Raw genomic sequence first — 14,418 nt, forward strand, 5'->3', positions numbered from 1 at the left:
CCCCTTCGAGTTCCATGAAACTTGGCAGATTTATAGAGGGGCCCAAAGGAAGAAATACGTGTTTTTTTTTTGTTTTTTGTTTCGGCTAAAAATCTGTTCTAGGGGGGGCAACCTTCCCTCAAATGTCAAGATGAGGACAAATTGAAGTGGGGATCTGACCCCTGTGTTCCCCTCCGATTTCCATGAAACGTGGCAGGTGTATAGAGGGGCCCAAAGGAAGAAATACGTGTTTTTTGTGTTTCAGCTAAAAACTGTCTTAGGGGGTAAAATCCCCTCAAATGTCAAGATGAGGACATATTGAAGTGGGGATCTGACCCCTGTGTTCCATTCCGATTTCCATGAAACTTCGCAGGTGTATAGAGGGGCCCAAAGGAAGAAATACGTGTTTTTTTTTTGTTTCGGCTAAAAAAGATTTTACGGGGCAAAACCCGCCTCAAATGTCAATATGAGGACAAATTGACGTGGGGATCATCTGACCCCTGTGTTCCCCTACGATTTCCATGAAATTTGACAGGTGTATAGAGAGGCCCTATGCCCCCTGTTTCTTCCTATGCCATATTTACATGGTTTCGGGGTCGGATCCCCACTTCAATTTCTTCTCATCTTGACATTTGAGGGGGGGGGGGGTTCCCCTAAAACCGTTTTTTAGCTGAAACACAAAAACACGTACTTCTTCCTTTGGGCCCCTCCATACACCTGCCAAATTTCATGTAAATCGGAGTGGCACGCAGGGGTCAGATCCCCGCGTCAATTTGTCTTCATCTTGACCTTTGAGGGGGGTTTTGCCCCCTAAAAGTTTTTTTTTTTTTTTAGCTGAAACACAAAAACACGAATTTATTCCTTTGGGCCCCTCCATACACGTGCCAAGTTTCATGGAAATCGGAGGGGGAGACTTAGACCTCCCTTGTAAGTGTATTAATTAATTACAAATCGCGTACACACTATATACAGGGTGATTCTAAATGTATAGTACAAACGAAACCACAGATACCTCCCATGAAATAGAGACGAAAGTTCCCCTTCCACTTTGCCGAGAGATGCCTCCGTGAGGAGCTAGACAATGCCGAAAACGTGTGAAAATGAACTTCACACCTCTGTACAGCCAGTACCAGTGAAGATAGAAAGGCGGAACAAACGAAGTCAAAAGGAACACCAAAGTCGCCCATCCGAAAAACACTAGGCGGCAGCTACGCAACGCATGCGGTTCCACAAAGGAAATAGGAGTGTCCCGCAAGACAAGTGAAGGGAAAGGGTAGCGATCGACAACAGTAGGGACAAAAGAAGCAATGAAGCATGAAGTAACAATTGCACAGCGGGAAACAAACACATGCAGCACGTGGGGAGTCCCCAAACACAGTGGGGAGACACCGCAGCAAGAACAAAGCACGGTTCAACAAAAGAGAAAGAGGACTGGACGGTGAATGGTACCTGTCAAGGAGACAACAAATGCGGGACGAGGGATTCCCCGTAGCAGCACCGAGGGGATGTCACATAGAGGTCGTGCGCCAGCAGGACAAACACAGCAACTACGGGCACAGGAGGTTTATTGCCACGCAAAGGTGCACTTACAGATAGGAATAGTACGTAGTCGTACCCCGGACGGACGTTGTTACAAAAGTTGCTCAAATTGACGACCACCACATTCAATGCAGGCATTGCAGCGTCGCAGGAAATTCTGGCGAACCCTATCAAAAATCCCTGGCATGGTACACACCTCGGCCGATGCTGCAAGTATCCGCGCTGCCAATGTTTCCTTGTCAGGCACCGGGGTCTAGTAGACGAGTGTTTTCACATGGCCCCCCAAGAAGAAATCCATTGGTGTGAGGTCAGGCGAACGGGCGGGCCAGAGGACGGGGCCCTCTCTGCCGATCCAGCGCTGTGGGTAGGTACGGTGCAAAAGAGTTCGCACTGTGCCATCAAAATGTGCAGGCGCTCCATCCAATTGAAACCACATACTATGTCGCACATTGAGGGGTACATCTTCTAGCAGCTCTGGAAGGACTGATGCAAGAAAGGTGCGATAGAGGCGGCCATTTAAATGTGGTGGCAGCAGGTATGGACCGATAATCTGTTCATCGATGATACCTTCCCAGATATTCACTGCAAACTGGGTCTGATGGTGCACCTCGACTGCTGCATGTGGATTTTCATAATCCCACACATGGCTGTTTCGGCAATTGAAGATGCCCTCACGGGTGAATGTTGCCTCGTCCGTGAAAAGCACATGGCGCAAAAAACGGGGATCGTCGGTACAAAACTGCAACAGTCGTTGACAGAATTCCACACGTCGTGGGTAATCCCAAGCCTGCAACGCGTGGACTCGCTGTGGATGATAGGGATACTGCAGATCATCATGAAGGACACGCCACACTGTCGACTGTGATACTCCCACTGCACGTGCAATGCTACGGGTGCTAGTGGACAGTGTGTCGTCCACGCGAGCAAGTACGTCCTCCTCGACCGCCGCGGTGCGCACATGTCTTGGGTGACTGACATGATGGCCTGCACGTAACACACCGGATTCGCCAAGGGTACGGTGCACGTTCGAAAACAACCTGCTGTCGGGTTGTCGCCTCTCCGGATACCGTCCGCGATAAAGGCGTGCAGCTGCTCGGCCATTGCCATCTGCAAGGCCGTAGACAAAATGCATGTCCCTCAGTTCTACAAATGTGTAGCGTTCCATGGTACGGTGAGGATAGTGCCAATTATGGCATACTGTACTGCAGTGCACAGGTGGCACACACACACTGGTCGCAACGGCTTCGAAACAACGTACTCAATTGTCGTACGTCAAGCACACCACCACCGCACCGGCTCTTTCACTGACACGCTCCCTGACGCTGCACTTCCAATCAGCCCACACGTCCGCACGGCGCTGTGGTACAATCAGCTGACGTTCCTGAGCCACCCGTGCCTGTGCTCTTCACTACCTGACCACTGCCGTCAGATGGGGCCATGTACTCTAGGGCCTCGTCATCGTGGAACACATGTAGCGTCCTTCATTCTTGCCCCATTCACCCACAACACGTACTTTGTCCATCTTGCTCGAGCCGACGGGGAGCACTACGTATGATCGTGTGGTGTTTGTGTACACCAATGTGGGGTAACCCAGCAGTTGAACAGACGTGCATACCCCCACGTAGCTTCATTACATGATTTTCCCACGCAGTTTATCTGTCCAGCCTTGCTCGGCCCGGTCTCACACCCACGCGGCAGTCTGCGGCTGCGGTGGTGTGAGGCCACGCTTGGTTTCGGAGCGGAAGGCTGCGGCCGAGGAGGGACTCGAGTTGTTCGGCTGGGGTTGCGCTCGGAAGCAAGCAGCCGCGTCAGGTCTGGGAACGGTGGACCTGGTGATTGGGATGGAAACATTCCGACCTCGTCCATTAGTGTCGTCCACCGTACGGAGTGGTGGGGTCCGTACGACACTCCAGCAGCCTTTCGCCCGCTCCCACCCAGCGATGTGCCTCCGGCTTCATTTCTAAGAGGCTGATTGGGCCCCATCACGACGTTTGTTACAACGTCAGTACAGGGTACGTGGTCCTATCTGTACGTGCACCTTTCATTAGCAATAACCTCCTGTGCCCGTAGTTGCTGTGTTTGTCCTGCTGGCGCACGACCTGTGTGTGACATCCCCTCGGTGCTTCTACGGGAAATCCCTCGTCCCGCATTTGTTGTCTCCTTGGCAGGTACCATTCCCCATCCGGTCCTCTTTCTCTTTTGTTGCACCGTGCTTTGTTCTTGCTGCGGTGTCTCCCCACTGTTTTGGGGACTCCCCTTGCGCTGCACCGCCAGCGCCGCCATTTCTGCCCCGAACCATGTACGCGTCTGTTGCCTGTCGAGTGTCACGGACCACTTTGCTTGCATTCTCGGTGTGTTTTTACATCCTACGTCGTCCTCCCACGGTTCTGCAACCCCGCACTACTTTTCTCGACTGCACTGCTTCAGTCATGGTGTTTGTTTCCCGCTGTGCAATTGTTACTTCATGCTTCATAGCTTCTTTTCTCCCTACCGTTGTCGATCGCTACCCTTTCCCTTCACTTGTCTTGCGGGACACTCCTATTTCCTTTGTGGAACCCCATGCGCATGCGTTGCGCAGCTGGCGCCTAGTGTTTTTCGGATGGGCAACTTTGGTGTTCCTTTTGACTTCGTTTGTTCCGCCTTTCTATCTTCACTGGTACTGGCTGTACAGAGGTGTGAAGTTCATTTTCACACGTTTTCGGCATTGTCTAGCTCCTCACGGAGGCATATCTCGGCAAAGTGGAAGGGGAACTTTCGTCTCTATTTCATGGGAGGTATCTGTGGTTTTCGTTTGTACTATACCTTTAGAATCACCCTGTATATGTGTGTGTATGTATGTATATTAGCAGGCAACAATATGTTATAAACACATTCTTACTTTCCAAAGAGGCGCATGTGGGATGGCAAAACTGATATGGGTCCAAAAATTCCGGATCCGGATCGATCTGAAAATTCCGGATCCGGATTTTGGATCCGCCAGGATCTGGAATCTGGCCATCCCTAAAATAGGGGTGACAGCACTTTGGGCAGGAAGCGGTTCCTTGAAAATCGTCTGCTGTGGAAACAACATTGAAGTTTCAGCGCAGTAACATCGCCGCCAAAATACATAGAGATGTTTACGAATTATGTAAGGGTTCAAAACGAAATTACAGCCATGCATATACTATATATCAGCAAACATAACACATCGTGGACAGTATTCAAAACGTCACATTAGTAGATGTACTTGTTTGTAAACCAGTAGCTTTATTTCAGATCATTCAATTAAATTGATCTCCTTAGTAAATATTTTAATTAGCACAAATGTACACAGCACCAATCAGGATAGTATTCACTAATAATAGTAACATTGTATGTAGTATTATAAATATAAATGTAGTAACTGAATGGTTTGTGACATTTTCTACTATAACGAGGGTGTTTTGTAGAATGTGCAACAGGGGCCATAACGTCCCAATTTTATTTATTCCACTTCGAAACTGTTTCTTGCGAATTGTAAGAGCCATCACAAACACAACAAGCGAAATACCACAGGGTAATTTTGGGGAGTACATCACCCTGCTTCCCCTCTCCTGTTTGGAATTGTCCTTTCCAGGTAGTTTAGTCTTCTTTGGCCGGACTGTAGGTGGAACCACCAGCATCCTGGCCTATGCGGTTTTTCAATAACGCAGTGATAGGCAACATTGACTTTGAAAAAAGAAAATAATGAACTACTTATTAATGTACTGAACAAAGCAGGTCTACTAGCATGGAATCCTACAAAAATATTCACATGCAAAAGATTCAAAGCAAGCTACCAACAAACCACAATGGTCAGACCTTCCCAAATTGACGTTTGGGGCAAGCCACTGTCTGTAGGACACACAGATGACTCACCCTCTTCCCATTTTGTGTTTTACAGAACTGAGAAAAACTAATGCATTTAATGCAAATGTTTTGTGTGGTTTTTACCTTCAATGGTTGTTTGGTGATCCTGACAAATGTATTCTCCAACTACATGAAGAAAAGTATAAGTGTACTGTACAAGATTCCCAAGAAACAAGGCCAAGGAATAACAGCCTACAGAGGGAGATATCAAAAAGGGAACAGGTCTCCCCAATGGCACAGTGTTTCGAATCCACTTTAAACTGTATGTGCAGTCCCGATTATCCTTTCTGTGCATAAAGTGGACTTAAAGCAACAACACTTCAATCAAAAAGGGGAGGCATTTTAGGATTATTAGCAGATTTATCAAGGAGGCACAGGGGCATATGCATGACATGTCTGCAAGCATTCTCTGATGAAGATAAAGAAAATAACAAGCATGGGAGGGTGACCAGCTTCACTGCCTCAAATCAAAACCATCCAAACCCCTGGGTGAAGCTGACTTCTCTTGTCAAAAAAAAGTTACGTAAGTGGACGGGTTGGGTCTCGCAGACCCAAAGTGAAATATTCGGTTCAGAGGTTATAAAAAACTATTTCAATTTTAGTACTACAAGTGTATAATATAGAGCATAATATTGTTTTAGAATATATGTTTTAATAAAATAAAGTTTTTAGTACCTCTGAACCAAAAATTTCATTTTGTCTCTCTCACCCCCAATTTTCACCAGAAGTTCATCAATTTCTTCTTATGTCAGGTGACGAGCCATTGTGGAGAAAACTTCTCATAAACACAGATTACAGCACACAATGTTTACAAAATACCACTAACAAAATGTACAAAACAAATGGGCTGAAATTTTGCAAAACTCTCTCAAAAAAAAAAAAAAAATTACGCAAGTGGATGGGCTGGGTCCACACATGTATCAGAATGGCTGATGCAATAGCGGTCTTGATGATACAACTAGCAACACACACAGAATGTAGTACAGCGACAGTACAGTATGTTGAAAACTTTATTGGGGATGCAGAGAAATGTTACCACCTGGGTCTCGCAGAACCAGCTTCTCCCTTCTAGGGTTAAGAAGAAAGCCATTCTGTATTCCATATCCTTATTCAATTATGACACGAGAATAGAGCACTGAATAATGTAATTTTCAATGATGAAACTATAAATTGTCTGTGACTAGAAAAAAAATACAGGCTCGTTACTTGTAAAGTAATCACTATTGCTAGGATTTTGTTCACCAACCAATAAATGACAAAAAAAACTTAAATGATGCAGTTATTACCTTAAAAACATTCATAAAATGACCTAAAAAAGAAAAGAATTTAAATTCACGATGATTCTTTATTACCACTCCAGATACAATTATAGTTGCAACTAGACCTTTCTGGGGCTGTACATCAAAAATGCACAAAGTTTTCTTTTGGCAGAAAAGGATTTTAAAATGGGACAATCTAGATCAAAAAAGAAATATTTTGAGAATTAAGTTTCATTCACAAAATTAGCAACGCTTTCAGCAAAAATAATGATGTACACAAATCACACAAGGAATCATAACTTACTACATGCAAGTCCAGTTCATACTTCCAAACCAAAAAATAGGAATGACACACCAAGGTTTAAACCTATACAATACATTACACTAAAATCATCATCATTACATTTAGAAAAAAATGTAAGCAGATACTGATGGATAACTATTTTGTGACCAATGTATTTAATAATAAAAATCTAATCTCCTTTAAAGGAATTGTTCACTCAGTAAAAATAGGAGAAAATACTTTGTCTCTTGTTCCTCATTTCAATATCTCTAATTTCTACCACCATTTTACAATATTTTTTATATTTCTAATTAATATTGTTCATTCAATTTATTACATTATGTAAATCTACCCCTTACGCTGTCAATTATTTTTCAGTTTGAACTTCTCCAGTGTGTAAAACAGAAGTTACACTACTTACATGAGTATTTCATTTGCCTCCAAAATTTAACAGACATAGGCTCACATGATCAACTCCCTTCCATAATTTGGAGCTTACGATGCCTATGGTGAACAAAAATTATCTCTCTTAACACTGGTAAAATATATATTAAGTTGCCACATGCCCACATCCCTCCCAGACCTGCAATGACAGTCAGATGTCCATCCAGATTGAACCAATCCTATTAAAAATGGATTGGGAAAAATAGTTATTTATGCCAAAAATCTGGTCTTTTAATTATCAACTACAGAAAAATAAAACATACCTTTTTACACTCATGGTAATTTTTGTTAATTTCAGAACATGTACAGTCATGGACACTTCTGGGTTGTAAAATCAATGCAGTTTCTACATCCCAGGCATTTCTGTGACTGTATGCGATGCAGAGTACCATTTATGGGGAAATTCATGCTGCTTATTACCAGTAATTGAGATACTGCAGCAAGGTAACTAAAACAGCATTCTTGAATATTTAATAGTATCCTGTACATAAGGTGAATATGCTGAAATGATCATTTAATGCACCAATGGTTTACATAGACAATATATGATACTGGCAATTACCTACCAAACAAGAGCGCACTTGAAAAATGGCTAATTGCCTCTTACCAGTAACCCAGCATAGGATATCTAACAGTAAAAACTAGCAAGTATAAAGACATGTAATTTTACAAAGTGATACCACATTTTAAATATTTTGTTCACGTCTGCTAACAAAACTATGAGCTTGAAAGTTTGCATCTCTCAGCTCAGATTAGATATCTAAATTGGCACTTTTAACTTTGATAACACAATTATAATTACAGTCAAATGATTGAAATTTGTAGCATAATGCATAGTTAAAAGTACCTATTGCTGTTATAATGCATGTTAACAATACCAGTCATTTTTCAAATAACTGCTTTATATTTTAATAACTTTGATTAATTGATTTTACTTTGTTTTTCTGCCACCTCTGGCAAAGATGAGGATGAATAGTGCTAAGATGAAATGGATGAAGGGACAAACACACAAGGGCAGGACACAACATGAATCCCATGGAGGAATACACTGGTTGCAAGTCCAGATGTCGGAGCATTGTTGTCTGACAAAATGCAATCCAAGGTATAATAGGATTGATATTTGGGTGCCTTGTGAAAGGATCATCCCTTACACCCCATTTCAATAAGTTGTACATGTGATAATAATATGATGTATTCATCATCCTTCTGGAAGTACAGTAGTTCTTTCAAATACATCATTTCTTTCTTAATACATTGTGATAATCAAGTCCTTTCACTTGCTTATTTCATGAAAGTAGAAGGAAGAAGATTCTAGCACTTAAATAACATCTTACTTCACAACCCTACGTTCAGTACTATATTTTAACTGAAGTACAAGTCTGTATGGCAAACTGCAAAGGAAGTACCCGTAGTCACCTAACAACAGTTCTAATATAAACACTTGTTCCTAAAAAAAAAAAAAAAAAAGAACAATGTACAACATTTTAAATGCAACAATTTAAAATCAATTGGAGCGATACTGATGGTTGATATCAATATCCTTATTTCTCAGTTTGAAATCAACATGGCTACCATAAATAGTGCAGTTTTCTTTTACCTTCAGTGCATGTCCGATATTGTTTTTTCTGTGACAAAATTGGTGAAAGAGAAAAGCATCTTTAAGAAATTCTAAATTCATTTTTCTGTTCAGACACACAAATATGTTAAGTATAAATAGGGTCTGTGCGATTCCAACATGTCCACAAATTCTAATTAAATTCAACTGAACAGTATATGCATATTTAATTTAAAGTTTGCAGTTTACATTTGCCATTTAGCACACTCAGACCAGAAATACATCTACAAACACAAGTCACAAATGTTAAGGGACCTAGTAATCTACATGAAATTGTTAATTGTATTAAGAATTTCAAACTCAAATTTAACTAATCAACTTCAAGATATCCTATCTTGCAATTATCTTCCATCTGTGACTGTTCTGTAAAGAGCACTAACTAAGCAAACAGATTGAGAGAATTCTGTTTTATTTTCTTCTTATATAAAAATACAAGTTAACTAAAAAATCTGCCATCTATAAAAGTTAACTAAAAAATCTGCCATCAGAGCATTAAAAAGATGTATAAATTCAATGGTATTTGGATTAATAAAAGTTGCAACTTTTTTACATCTACAGAGAAAAATTCAAGCACAATTCCCAAAGCCAATAATTCACACACTATTCCCGAAGCCAATAATTCACACACTATTCCTGGAATTCAAAGAATTCCTGGTGGGTAGCCACCCAGGGTGCGAAATCATTTAAGACTGGTGGTGGGGTGAAAGATCTTAATCTACAAACTCCCTCCCCTACAAACATACATATAAATTAGAAGATATGCATATTTTTAATGTTATTAAAAGTAAAAATTAATTACTAAATTAAAAATATATTAGTATTATTATTATTAATTTTGTCTTTTGAATGTTTTATTGTGCGTATTGATGTAGATTTGTTAATGATCTTCTAAGAGAGAAATGGCATTGAACACTCGCAACTACACTAATTTCTGTGTGTTTTCGATATTATTCTTAGTAAAGTACACTTGAAATTAAAAGTAAATGTTTATCTTTTGTTTGCTGGAACAAAAACTCTCCACCCGCAAATTTTTGAGGCCAAGATTGTTGGTGGGGGGAAATTCCCCAGGATCTCGCACCCTGAAATTCTATCCCCACTTGGTCCTACCTAAAACTAACAATTGTGTCCAAGGACTAAACTTTCTTTCCCACATTAAAAGCCAACACTGTCCAGGGGCACAGCACATATATGGACAAAATAAATGACAAAACACAACTCTACAGAGGATTATACTGGCTGTAAGTCCAGACGTCAGAGCCTCGTTAGCCTGCAACACTGCAGTTACCAGGGTGTACTACTTGGAAGTGAGGTTGACTTTTGGATGCCTTCTCAAAAGGTCACCCCTTACACCCCTGGTACACTTTGCCCTTGATTTGTAGCATTATCAGGTTTCATGGAGTCACTTCTGTTACCCTGAACTTGAAATCCTCTGTTGTTTGGTATATCATTCTGGGGATTAAGATTTGACGCTGAGCTCTGTTTAACTTCATCTGGGGTCACACATCCTGAGTCCTTTGATTTACAGTTTTGTCCACTTGCACTTCCACGTACAGGTGGCTTATGGGATTTGTTTCTCATATTCTCCAAGGCAGTGGGAGAGGTTGAAGCACTGATGAATACTTGGAACTTTTGTCTCGCCAATCTGATATTTTCTGGTACAAGATCGGGAGAATATTCTGCAGCTGGCCTACTGACAAACTGACTTGTAACTTCACCATAAGGAACATTTAATAGTTGCACACAATTTATTGAAATAATAATAAAAAACTCCACATCTGGCAGTAGTTCACCACAATTTGCAGCCAAAATAAGATGCCTGAAAATCAGATCTGGATATTATCATACAGCGTGTCCAGCTTAAAAGTATAATTAAAGAAAAATTAATAACTTGAGAAGTAATTGAGATATTTATTGGTGGTTTGCTTCTACAAGTATGTTAACTCAAAATGTTTTTTTACGTATGCTTGCGGCAGTTGGTGACGTATGCTTGCGGCAGTTGGTGCCGCATGCGCGTAACTGCTTTGTTCACGTAAACGTGCACGTCACTAGCCATGTGGACTCCACAGCAGAAGGTGTTCTGTGTGTTTTCTCTCGCGGAACTAAAGTTTGTTACACTGGTAAACGTCGTTTTCGGTGTGAATATGGACTGCGACCAACCGACGATGTTCCCAGTTACATTTCAATCAAGAAGTGGGACAAGTAGCTTTGGGAAATTGGAAGTTTGCTTTCGATGTCATGCCAAGCACGCAGTTCCAGGGGCTACTGTTGAATTAATCCGAGCATCCTTCCAGCAGAGCCCTCGTAAGTCAATCTGACAAGCAAGTAGGCAGTTACAGTTACCTCGTTCAACAGTACACGATGTCGTCCATAAAAGGTTACGCCTACTTGCGTACAAAATGCAGCTTCGTCACAAAATCAAGCCAGAGGACAGGCCACGACAGAAGAACTTCGCGGAGACAATTCTGGCAAAAATTGATGAAAATGAGGCATTCCTCGATTTCATCTGTTTCTCGGACGAGGCTACATTTCACACTTCCGGCAAGGTAAACATGCACAATTGCCACATATGGGGAAGTGAACCCCCCCCCACGTAGTGAAGGAGTGGGAACGTGACTCTCCGAAAGTGACTGTGTGGTGTGGATTGTTGAAGGACAGGGTTATAGGCATATTCTTCTTCGCAGAGCCTACAGTTAATGCAAGAACGTACATCCACATGTTGGAGCTGTATGTTGTGCCACAAGTTCCTCGTGAAGTGATCTTTCAACAAGATGCCGCACCATGCCATTTTGCGAACATTGTGAGGGATTTCTTGGATCATGAGTTCCCAGATCGCTGGATTGGGAGAGGTAGTCCATGGATTGCTTGCCCTCCTAGAAGCACAGATATTACGCCACTTGATTTTTTTCTGTGAGGGTTTATCAAGAATCAATTGTACCAGACAACAGTTCGTGATCTACCAGATCTACACCATCTCATTCGTGCAGCTATCGCTAATGTTACGCCTGCAATGCTGCAAAACACTCTGAGAGAAGTGGAATACAGATTAGATGTCTGTCGTGCCACTAATGGTGCACATATCGAGGTGTATTAGGTATGTAAAAAAACATTGAGTTAACATACTTGTAGAAGCAAACCGCCAATAAATATCTCAATTACTTCTTAAGTTATTAATTTTTCTTTTATTATACTTTTAAGCTGGACACCCTGTATTTTTTTAAAAATTATATAACCAGAATTTTCTTTTTCAGTGTATTTCTTTCCATTACAATGTCTACCATCAGTGATTTGCGAATATCCACTGAAATTGATGTCTCTGTACGTGAAATGACACATTCAGTCTGCTATCTACATAGTTTATGGCTGCAGAATATTCTCCCGACCTGTACCTGAAAATATCAGATTGGCGAGACAAAATTTCCAAGCATCCATCAGAGCTTCAACCTTTGCCACTGGCTTGGAGAATATGAGAAAGAAATCCAATAAGCCACCTGTAAGTGGAAGTGCAAATGGTCAAAACTGTACATCAAAGGACTCAGGACATGTGTCCCAGATGAAGTTAAACAAGAGCTCAGCGTCAAATCATAATACCCAGAATGATATACCAATCAACAACAGAGGATTTCAAGTTGAGAGTAATAGAAGAGACTCCACAAAAACTTAATAATGCCACAAATCAAAGGCAAAGGGTACCATCACTCACTCACTCACTCACTCACTCACACACACACACACACACACACACACACACACACACACACAAAACAAACAAAAATCATGAAATGGCCACATCTCCATCACCTAACGAAGAAAAAGTAAGAAACTAAAATCAGGTAGTTACATTTCACGCATAGAACCTAACATTTCAGTACTTTTCACAAGACATCAATTTTAGTGGATGTTTATGTATAACTGATGGGAGAAAAATGTATTGGAAGAAATACACCCAGACAGATTGTGATATCATTTTATTATCAAAAATATTCAACAATATTGTAAAACAAAACCAGGAAAGACATTAAAGCACATGGATATTCACCTTTCACTAACATTGCCAGAGGGTATATCATGGACATGTAAAATTGATATTGAAATATTCAGCAGTTATTCGAAAAACCTTCTTTTGCAACAGCCAAGAATTTTTATACATATACTCTGAAAAAAAGCTTATAATTTATGAACTTGTTGATGAGTGTCGAACAGAAAAATACAGAAAGAAGAGTAAAATCTATTACAAGGAGGATCATAAATGATCTTCCCATACTCAAAATTCAAGCAATTAAATGCCTTTTAAATGAATCACCAGGAAATGGTACTACTACTCATATCCTTGAATTAATTAAATCAAACCAAACCAAACCCCACCCCACCCCACCCCCACCCCCTCCATCTCAGTTTTCCCCAGTTCTGCCCCCTTCCTTTCCAAAAACCACCCATCATCACTAACCTTTCTGACCCCAAAAACCCCATCTCCCACCACAACCTGACCCCAGCCCAACAAAAAGACCTCCAAAACAAGGGTTGTTAAAGGTCCAAGAACCCATAAATTCTAATGGGTTCTACTGCACGACTGGAACCTTTTGAAATTAACAATCTCAATTTGTGTATATTGTTTCATCGAAAAAGCAAGTTCATGAACGGTATTTAACTTGATCCGGAAAAAATGTTCCTGGACCATATTTAAATTCAGCCAGAAAAAAGGTTCAGTGGGTTCCATAACAGGACCAGAACAATTTTCTCGCACAATTTAAATTTGGTCAAGTTCCACATTGTTTCATTTCAATGTGGAACTTGGACCTTATTTAAACTGATCAGAAAAATGTTTCCTGGACCACATCTGGAAAGATTCCCAAACCCTCAATAAGAACACCAATATCTAAATCCCCGTTGCCAACGAAGATTGGAAACCTCACTCACATCAAGCCCACCAACATATTCCAATATCCCCAGCTCTCATCCCTACAACACCAAAAAAAAGCAATTCCTTTGTCCCTAGCCCTCAGAGCAATGCCTCAACCCACCCCCTCATCCTAACGGAACTACAACCTATGCCATCCCCAATCAACTTTAGGAGGAGGATCATAAATGATCTTCCCCATTCTAAAAAATATTTTCATTAATGCAATGAAAATAAGTTTGCAGGAAATGATCCTTTAAGAGAAATAATATCAAGCCGAACACCCCCACCCCCCCCCCCTCCCCATAACAACATACACCCCAGTCTTCCCCAGTTCTGTGCCCCTCCCATCACTAACCTTTCTGACCTCCAAAACCCCTTCTCCCACCCAAAACAGAGATCACCAAACCCTCCATAACAACCCCAATATCATAATACCCCCCTCCCAGCCCAACACAAACACCTCCAAACCCTCCATAACCCCAATATCAAAATTCTTCCTCCCAGCCCAACACATATCTCCAAACCCCAATATCAA

This window comes from Lepisma saccharinum, chromosome 2 (assembly GCF_977018435.1).
Source record: "Lepisma saccharinum chromosome 2, izLepSacc3.1, whole genome shotgun sequence".
Taxonomy (NCBI): domain Eukaryota; kingdom Metazoa; phylum Arthropoda; class Insecta; order Zygentoma; family Lepismatidae; genus Lepisma; species Lepisma saccharinum.